This window comes from Cupressus sempervirens, chromosome 9 (assembly GCF_028749045.1).
Source record: "Cupressus sempervirens isolate cs-2001-9-10 chromosome 9, ASM2874904v1, whole genome shotgun sequence".
In the NCBI taxonomy this organism is placed as follows: domain Eukaryota; kingdom Viridiplantae; phylum Streptophyta; class Pinopsida; order Cupressales; family Cupressaceae; genus Cupressus; species Cupressus sempervirens.
Window position 1 is genome coordinate 548,188,018 of NC_143126.1, and position 11,559 is coordinate 548,199,576.

Genomic DNA, 11,559 nt, shown 5'->3' on the forward strand with positions numbered 1-11,559 from the left:
TTTAGAGTCTATTAGAGGCCAAAAAACATGGGTAAGCTGGTAAATTCAAAAACCTAACTTATGAATATAGTAATGGAATTAGTTTTTTAAATTTCTAGTAGTTTAGGTGAATTTTTAATATTTTTAGAGAGCAAGAAGGGTTGTGGTAGAGATGTTAACTCATACCCATGGGAAGGGTGCAGTGGACATGACATAGTCACTAGTGGCTCTGTAGGGACTACAACTATGAGTGGCTTTGTAGGGGTCACAATCATCATAATAAGTTGTGTGGGGCCATAGGGATGACATGAAAGGGGCTAATAAAAAGGGAAAAAATGGTGATAGAACAGAAGGACCATAAAAGGGGGAAACTGACAAGTCCCACTAGAAAAAGGGGTGGGAAGACTAAACATACTAGGATAAGGAGGGAAAATTTGATAGACTAGGGTTAGGGAAAATATTGGCAAAGATAAATGATAAGATAAATAATTGAAGGTTGTGGAGTAACCCTTTAGGTCAAGGGGGAAATTTGGACACCATTAAGTTACAATATAGACTTACAACAATGGACTGAGGATATGTTACACACTACTAATTAGAGTATGTGCACGAGTGGCCATAGATGAGCCTAATAAAGCAATGAACTTATGATATGTTGAGCTTCCACCTACTAACTAGGAAAGCTATAGTCACACCATTAGATGTACAGAGGATACTACAAGTTTCAATCAAGGGACCACTAGTGGAGTATTGACTGGAGGGTGCAACCATGTACATGGAGACATGTTTCAATTGATAGATAAACTACTTACCAATGACATTGTAATAGCTATCATGGAGAGATGAAGTAGATTATATGCTACCAAGGTTGGTATAACTAGAGGGGGTGGTAGAGATAGAGAGCACTAGAGTAGATAATGCACAAACAAAGGTAGCTCACCTACAGATAGGGAGAACTAAATTTCATAGAGAGTTGGAGGTGGAGAGGGCCTAAGAAGATGGCATTCAAGAAACTCTAGACACACTACAAGCACAAGTGGACTCATTAGAATTTGCTATGGTGGAGACTAATACAGTGGTAGTATCTCAAAAGGAGCTAGATGAGATGAAACAACAAGTGATGGATTGAGAGGCCTAGGTCACCCATCAGACAACATGCATAGAGATATAGATAAATGATAGAGATATATGGAAGGATGGAGAGAGATTATGAGATAGAACCTGGCACTAGGTGAGGAATTTAAGGCATATTAGATTGCACTAGAGGTAGAGATATATATCAAGTGATGACCAAGAGGATTCACAATATATGGCTCTCTATTATTGAAATCTTTTAGATGATCAAAGGGAGCCACCCTACTCATAGAGGGCAGTGTTGCAGGACACACCACTAACATGAGAGGAAAATCTTAGGCATCCATGGGGATAAGGCCATTGAGAGGGACATATGGAGAGGGAACCATATCCAAAGGGAGAATAGGAAACAAACCTAAGAAGCAAGATGAATCTTCCCTCAATAACCCTAACACATTTTTGTCATTTTTGAGATGAAATATATAGTGACACATAGGTGCATATACATATGTTGTAGATGCATGTATTTTTACTATATGATGCATTATTATGGAATGTATCTACATGACATGATGTGATTTCATGATTTCTATAAATGAGATGCAATTTTGATGGGTCCTTTATAATGTAAATGCATGTATGTATGATTTATGTATGCATATGATGCATTTTAAGATATTTGGATTATACCAACCCTATGTATTATGAAGGATGAATGATATGCATGTCATATTATGATATTATTTACTACACTACATGATACAATGCATATAGTGATATGATATAATATCCATGTGATGCAAGATGTGATACATGATGTACTAATATATGTAGTGTATGTAGTAGATATAATGAATGTATATTCTACATTTAGGTAATGAATGTATATTCTACATTTAGGATGCATGATGATATGGCTAATATAATGTATATTTATGTGGATTGGTAATGTATAATGTATACATGACTAATGCTTAGTGATAAATGGTATGCCCATATGTGGATATTAAAAATTAATAATTAATGAAAACACAAATGCAATTAATAAATATATGAAATTTCAATGAAAAGTAAGAAATAATTGTTAACTGACTAAAGTGTTAACTAATAAAAAAATATATAATGAATCTATAAGATAATGTAACCTAATCTAATATGACAAAAGTGATGTTCTTGTGTGTTAGAGTAACCATGAAGAAAATGAATAAAAGGAGACCATACATGTATTAATCTAGGATTTATATTATCATTGAGTTAATATGGGAGAGCATATCCTATTTTGATGTTACATAGATATCAAGTAGCACATGTTAGATAAACAAGGATAACATTATTCTACTGTGTGGACCAAACTTTCAAATATAAAAACACATCATATCACACAAAAAGTTTTTTAATCAATCAAAAAACCATCTTAACAAACCAAGATATAAAGATTTATGATATCTAGGGTAAGTTTAATTGAACACAAAAGATAAAACCAAAAAGAAGGCCTCATGACCAACTGGCCATTTTCTCCAAAGTTCTTTCCCAAAACAAAGTTGATGTTACTCATTTATACATCAAATATTGTCATTAGAGAAAAAATGTTAGTTGATGAATAGTGAAGATATTGGTCAATGAACATTATTATCAAACCACAATGTATTGACCAAGTAAAGGGGGAAAAAAGTACAAGTGTGGAACAAATAGTTGTAATCGAGTACTATATACACTAAGAAGATGTGATTATACCAAGAGAAGGCTTAATCAAGTGAGATAAGCATTATCAAGTAATGAGAATACCAAATGTTAGCATCTATATGAAGCAAGAAAAAGGTGTTTATTGAGCTATATAGGAAGAACATAAAAGTTTTTAATATCACAAAATCCTATGTAATTCAATTCTACCAAGAGGGAAAAAAAATTTGGGGTCAATACAAATATGTGGAAAGATTTATTGAAAAAATACATTTGACTAATGATGATCCCAAAGAAGAATATAAACCAAAGGAATAAAAGGAAGATGAATGAGATGATAAGGATGAATATTGAGCATAGATCTTGATCAAAGGTGTACTCTAGAAGTTTCCAAAACTTTAATTAGGTAATGTAATAAAGAGGCAAAAGATTTCTTCATAAGGACCTATGTAGAGTAGTTTAAGGTTATTTTTGTTGTTATTATGATGAGAATAAGTTCTGTTGATGGAATAAAGAGGTGAATCTACTCTATTAAAATTAAATAAATAATAATTAGATGCAAATATATCTGATATCATAATAATAATAATGCAAATAGAAGAGAACACAAGACACAAAGATTTAACATGCTTCACCCAATCCCTAGGCTATGTCCACCTAACAAAAAGTCTAATATTTTTATTATTGAGTGATTAAAATCAAATTACAATCTGTAATCCCTTACAACTCAATACCACCACAAGAAGCTACTATATCATCACACCTTATGAAAGCCTAATCCATTTTATATAAGATTTTTTCCACTTAAAAAATTAGGGATATAATAATTAGAACATTTTAGCCCATGGAAAATAGCCCCATCGAAGAATTATGATGAGTGTATAGTACTCCCTTTATTAGTCACCACAAATTAACAATCATTCACTTAGGGTCTGATCAAGCTCCACACTAGAAAACAATCTCCCACTTGGAGATAGATCATGTAGCAATACCACTACTCCATGAGGCTCCCACTAGATTGAACCACCCTAGGCTTAGTTATATCTTTATTCTATTTAGTCTATAAAATTAACTAAAGTTGAAGAGGATGTTGACTTCTCTCTTGTCACTACCTTTGTAAATATATCTACTTGCTTATGATATGTATGTATTATGAGTGCTAAATTAGGGCCTCTATAATTCACACACACTTCAACATGATTATTATCTAAAGAATCATCCTAGAATGAACATGGGATTGTCCATCTGAAATAATCCAACAGGTTGATTTTTTCCTCCTAACTAAATTGATTTTGCTATTCACTCTCTGATTGACAAGCTAGCAACCAGACATCTAGAATGAAGGATTTTAAAATCTATATGATGTGCAATAGTTAAGCTAAATGTAATGCATATATTAAGCTAAGAATAAAGAGCATATTAATCTAAATGAATGCATATTTGAAATAGATAAGATTAATATGCAAGATTGATAAAATGATGAGTGCAAGAAATGAGTAATTAATTCAGCATAAGTTCGATACAATTCATTTGCAACCTCTGAAATGAGGAATTGAGGGTTTCTTAAATAGAATTCTAGAAGTGATCAATGGTCAAGATAAATTTGGATGAATGGTCAAGATTGGAAATGAGACTTAGTTAGAATGGAAACTTCCTTGTGAAAATGAAGTTAACTGATTCACTTCTGAGTGTGAGAAAGAGTTAACTGATTTAATTCCTTTTCCAATTCCAATTCACTTAGAGTTTCCATTTATGAACTGAAGAGAGAATTTGGAAAGTCTATTTAATTTAATAAAATTGAATATGACCTCATAAATGCATAATCTTAATTAATTGAATAATTAAACTCAATAATTTAAATGTGGATATATTTAATTCCTTAATGTATAATTTAGAAAAAGGGGTAAATTTAATTTAATTAAAGTGTTAGGACTCATAATTAAATTAAATTGATTGATAGGTTTACCTTTGCTAATTTGATTAGACTTAGGAATTAAATAAAGTGTGTAATTAATGCAAATTAAAGATTTTCTACATTCGACACTTAGGTTAAGTAGCAATTATCAGAATTCAAAATTTCCTAGTACAATAGGACTTAAGATTTATTGGTAAACTAGAATTGGTTTAGCATGACAATGTATCAATTTTGGGGTATTACATTTGCCCCTCTTTGAATAAATGTGTGAGCAACATGTTGATTCAAAGAAATCAAAAGTATGAAGCATAGATCAAGAAATGTGATTGGTTCTGAAATTAATGATATAGAGACCAATTGATAAGCTTTTTAAAGTTATCTTCAAAATGAAGCTTAACCTTAGGGAATCTAGATAGAATACCTAGAATCCAAAATTGATAAAAAAAAAAATTAAGGTTATCTCCAGAATGAAGCTTAACCTTAGGGAATCTGGATAGAACACCTAGATACCAAAATTTATAGAAAAAAGATTGTCAAACTTCACAAAATTGTTCCTAGAATGAGACTCAATTCTCATGAGTTAGGTTTAGACTATCTTGATACCTGTCCATTAAATAGTGATTGAAAGAAAGAGCTTAGAATTGTTCCCCGAATGAGGCTTAATTCTTAGCAAGAGTTAGAATTATCTCTAGAATGGAGCTTAATTCTCTAGAGTCCAGATAGAACATTTGAATACTAGTCCATAAAAGATAACAAGATCTAATCATGAGTCAAAGAATCAACCCTAGAATGAGGCTTGACCCTTAGGAGTCAAGGTTAGACTGTCCTAATACTTTTCCATTAAACTCGGACAAGAACTATTATACAATTGATTAGCTGATCAAAATATAAGATAGATGACATATGATGCCAGATAGAGGGGAACAAGATACCCCTAGTGATGAGGACATAAGATTTAGATTGAGTTGAAACTAGTTTTGAAAGATTCAATGATGTAATCATCCTACACCCTCAGGAGTGAAATCAAAAGGTGACAAATCTAAACAGTGATGTAGACTAGTATATTGAAATTTGAGGTTCAAAAGAATATAGAAGAGATTTGATGAGAATTTGAAAGAGATTCAAAGTGATTTTGAGGTCCAAAAGATAAAGTTTGACCAAAGTTGACCAAATTTGACCAAAGTTGACTTTTTCTAGAAATTTTGGAAAATTAGAAAATGATGCAAACATGGAGCATATCGACACCCTAGGTCTTTCATATCTTTAGTCCTACATTAGTTGTGAATCATAGTTTACTAATGGCATTGGTTGAGCATTTCCATTCAAAGACAAACACATCTCACTTGCCCTAGGGAGAGATGACTATTACACCAAAGGATATATACCAAATTCTATGGACACCATTCCATAGGCCATGAGTGGTGTATGATACATAGCCACGAAAAGGTACAATGGCACTGAGGGCCATCTTTTAAGAGAATCTCATCATGGGTCAAGCCATAACATGGGATAATTTAACAATACATATGGTCCCACTCATAGGTTGGCAATGGTTCTCAAAGTATTTAATAGCTGCTTTCTGATGCTTTACAGAGGCTAGCACAGACTCGAGTATGGATGGCGATGGATGCTCCAATAGATGTTGGATGAGCTAGTATGCTTTGGATAGGGTCAGTGCATGCTAGCACACATGTACCATGAGATGTATGAGATTTTTTATCATGAGAGGAAGAGAATTGCCACAAGAGTCTATGTTCTTAGGTGTGGGTATGGGAGCACTTCCCCATCACAAGTTTGATTTGTGCTAATGGGAGATAGGATGTCCATGAGCCATACATCTATAGGTATCATGGACAGATGATCCAAATAGCTTTAAGTAATATTGATCAGTGGAGAGGTCGATTAGATAGCTTTGTAGTAATAGTATGGAGGTTTTTTAGAGAGACGGTGGCATGGGATGATGAATAGATAGAGTTGGGGAACATGTTTTCTTCCTAACCACTGATTGGTTACTTAATCTAGGTGATTGAGAGATTCCCACTAACTCACGTGTGGTGATAATATATTCAATCATAGGATATTCCATAGGAGTATTGGACATATGCTCACTTTGCCTCAGACTTGAAGTGTGGGTGACCTATCAGACAAAACTAGGGTCGATCTATATGATCGATGTGTGTTCCATTGTTGCAATGCAATGGGACCATATGGTAGTAGTAGCATATGGAGGGATGAATCCAACATATTGGGCACATTTTGTGAGTTATTCTATCCCTCGGTTCATAGAGCCAATAGGGATGGCAATGTTAGTGCAGCTAGTGTAGGAACCATAGCCACTGCCACAGTAGTTAAAGCAATATCTACAATAGGAGATACCCAAGCAATACACAACACAAAGATAGATCCCTCCTCATTAGATGGGAGAGGATCAATGTGTTTGGGGTAGTGGTACAGGACATAGACATTCACTAGGTGAGATGGGTACCTTGGGTGCCATCAAAGGAGATGTGTAGAGGCCACATATAGAGAAGCAGCTAGCTCAGCAAGTCGAGCACATAGTGGGTGAGGAGGACATGTAAGATCAACCTGTTGCGGAGCCACATGATGGAGATATCCTAGCTTAGACCCAAGATTCCCTTAGGAGATCTAAAGATCGAGTGAGGATAGCATAATGATAATTGGGAGAGCTAAAGATATAGCTTACTATTAGAGATACTTGGATATCATAGTAGGATTGAGAGATCCATGAGTTGCGAGAGCATATGGAGTGAGAGACTCACTAATTATAAGAGTAGTTAGAGTAGCAGCAAGATGAGATTTGGCTCTAGTCGGTGAGGGTAGCGTATTACTATGCAGCATATGTTGCAGTAGTGCCATCTAAAGCAGAGTAGGTGCCATAATTCTTCCAGTATACGAGAGAGTCAAGAGGTGCATAGCCTTCGACGAGACCAGATATGCCTCCTCTTCCTCCTCCACCTAGAGGTGAGGGAGAGGGACAAAGTTAGCTCACTTTCTTCCAATTTTACTCTGGCTATGTATTGATTGGTGTGCAAGCATCATTTTGTATCATTTTGAGATTGGCAGCGATCGAGTAGCATGCATTTTTGTATCAATTGTACACTTGACTCCATATATATATGAGATCTTTTGATTCAAGTATCATTGCATGTGTCACTTTTTCTCTTGGAGTTTGTCATACATGAGATGTTTAATGATATGATAATGAATACAAATTTGATATGATGTATGAATATAGTGTAGATGAGATGAATCATTAAATTATGTATGTGAAATGTAGAATGTGAATGATCTATCATCTCATGTAGGTTTTCATTTTGTTATCAGTGATAGGTATCTCATGAAGATCAAGAGGATGAACCAAAGAACCCAACGCTTGTGGAGTCATGAAGAAATGTGATACTTTAAAGAAACCAATAGCTCCTCATATCAAAGGATACAAGTAAAGTAGTGATCAAACTATGTGCTTATGCAATGTAGCCCTATGCTAGATGGAACCCTAGTTTTGGTTACCAAGATCATAAAATTATCATCATTGAGTGTTTAGCTAAACCCACAAATTTGATACAATTCTCACTGATGTTGCAATCATGAGAATATGAATATGACACATGTTCTAGTTTTTTCAAAATTAAATGTAAGCATTCAAGGCATAAGAAGCCAGAATGACCAAAACATTTATCCCTTTTGATGTAGCAAGTGGACATAAGCATCAAAGCATAAACACTAGGATAACCAAAATGTTTCTTGTGTGTAGACACACTAGACCCACAATAGATCCTTCTTATGCTAAGTAATTAGTAAGTATTTATTCCGCAATAACCCTTGCATTCTCAACTTGAGACATGAGTGTACCAAGTATACTCGCAATGACCCATACATTCACTTAGCAGGATGAGTATTAGTAGTTACTATAGCATAGAGAATTCATTCAAACAAGCAAGGAAAAGAATCAACCTTAGTGAAAGATTTCATATAAAATAAGTTGACGTATACACGACCATCCAATACAAGATAGAGGCTCTTATAGTGGACACCCCTTTTATATGGATGCTTCTGATCACTAGAACTAGACTAGCAAATAAGAAGCAAAGAAAATATCATTCCCTTAGTCCTTGCTTCTCTAGTCAAAATAGACATCATCAAGTTGCTCAAAGGGAAATGATAAATTTAAAAAACAAAACAAGCAAAGTAAAGTTTGGTATATCTCAAACAAGTTCAACATTTTTTTTTATAGGATTGATGTCATGTGTTGATGTTTAGAACATATATACAAGAAATCCCTTCAGTAGGATGATGGCAATAGACAGACGCAACTAGGAAAACTGGTGACTGATATCATAGAGAAATCTTGATTGAAAAGAATATTTGTAAGAATTTAAGCAACAATAGATAGATGTAGTTAGAAGAATTGGTGATTGAAGCTTAAGAGACTTTCCTCAAGAGGGATCTCTATGGTGTGACAAGTGATATTAGGAAAACATAGTTAGAAAAATTGGTGACTAAAGCTTAAGATACTTTCTATGAGAGGAATCTCTGGAGTGGCATAAGCAACAGTAGGTAGATGCAGTTAGGACAACTGGTGACTGACACGAAAGAGATCTTCTTTGAGAGGAATCTTAATAGTGATACAAGTAATAATAGGTAGACACAGTTAGAACAACTGGTGACTTACACAAAAGAAATTCCTATGACACTGTAGGGTGTTGCCCCTAAGTTTATGACAAGATTTAATCCATCAATGCATGAGTGAAAACAGGAAAGCAACTGTACAAGAGCCAAAAGATGTGCTACACAATGTAGCATTTGAAATAAGAGGCACCTATTTACTAGGTTTTCACCTTCTTGGCAAGGATTCTTCTTTTGCTACCATGGCGCTTATTTTCCAGGTTTTCATCAATGGCACTTTTTTTGTTCTTTTTCTCTTTTTTTATTTTTTTGGTATTACCAAGGCACCTATTTCTAGGTTTTCACCAAGATAATATTTTTTTTTAGGAGTTTTAAGTATATAAAAAGAGCTTTTGATAGAATATCAGTTGTAGAACCTTTTCAAATGAAGAGTATTCAGCGGCTCCTTGATCGATTCTCCCTAAGTTGTAGAAAGTTGGTAAGCACCAAATCCAAACACTACAGTAACTATGTATGGACCAAGCTAGTTAGGTTTGAACTTCCCTTTTTTTACCCATTATTGTTGATTTTTAGGGTTCTCTCTTAGGATGAGATCACCCACTTGGAAGTCACGTGGCTTGACTTTTTTGTCATAGCTTTTAGACATGCATTTTTGGTAAGCTCGAAAATGATCACACACCACTTATCAATGTTCATCTAATAATTCTAGCTCTTGCAGCTGAGATATTCTATAGTTATCATTAGTTATGAGGCCTTTCATGGATATTCTCAAAGTAGGAATCTCAACCTCAATTGGAAGCACAACATCTGCTCTTTATACCAAAGCAAATTAAGGGCATTGTACCCATTGGAATTCTGAGCCTAAAGCCGAATTAATTTGAAGGTGCCAATCCCTTCTAGATTTTTGAACTGTGTGATGTAAGATCTTAAGGATAGCCTTGTTGGATGCTTCCCCTTGACCATTACCCTAAGGATAATAAATAGAAGACCAATGTTGTGTGATTCTAAACTTTTTACACAACTCTTTAAGATCCTTATTTTTTAATTGTCCTCCATTCTTAGTAATGATGGAGGATGGTACACCATACCTGCAGATGATGTAATTTATAATGAATAGATCTATAGTTTTTCCATTTGATGTAGAGAGAGGGACTATCTCTACCTATTTAGTGAAGTATTCTATAGCTGTAATAATGAACTTATATCCATTTGAAGAAGACAGCTAAATCTAACCCACCAGATCAAAGGCCATTATTGAAATGGCCACAGCATGATAGATAGAATTAGCTCCCTGGCTAGAGCATGAATCATATTTCCATAGAAATGGCATTTTTCACAAGACTTGGCATATTTTATTACCTCTTGCTCCATATTTGGTCAATAGTAAGTAGCTTTGATAAGTTTACAAGCTAGTGTCAAGCTATTAGAGTGAGATTTGAAAATGCCCTCATGTACATCGATTATGTCTATTTGGACTCGTCGAGTTCTAGACATCTAAGGAGTGTTTCTTCAAGACTTCTCCTAAAAAAATTATTAGCAATAATAACATACCATGAAGCACTACAGGTAAGGTGACATTTTTTGTTTTGGGTTAGATTGTCCAGAATTGTTTGGTCACAAAGGTAAGAGTATATATGATGGTGGCAGGATGAACTATATCCTACAATATAATAGATCATCAAGTATTTAGGGGAATTATAGGTAGGGTAGAGAAAGGTCTTCACCAAGAATTTGTTTCGAAGATCATTCTTAGGCATATATAGCATGGAAGCAAGAGTAGCCATTGCATCCACCACTATGTTGTTTGCCCGAGGAATTTTTTGAAAAGTGACATGAGCAAAGTATTTCTTTAGATCATCCACCATTTGTTTATAAGGTATCAACTTCTCATCCTTCATCTGATACACATCATTGACCTATTTGATTACAAGTTGTGAATCACCAAAGATATTCAATTCATCTACTCTCCATTCAACTGCAATCTTCATGTCTTTGATTAGGGCTTCATATTCTGTAATATTATTTGTACAAGGAAACCTAATCTAGCATGCAGTAGGAAATTAATATTTCTGTGGTATTATGAATAAGAACCTAGCACCATATCCTTGTTGTGTGAATGAACCATCAAAGAACATCACCCAGGTTTGGTGTGTTAGCATTACAATGGACTCATCAAGAAAGCCAATGTTTAGTGGAAGAAGACTTTGCATCAGTGCTTCTACTAATTGATATGTACTTTTTTGTCCCTTGATAACCTTCCTTTC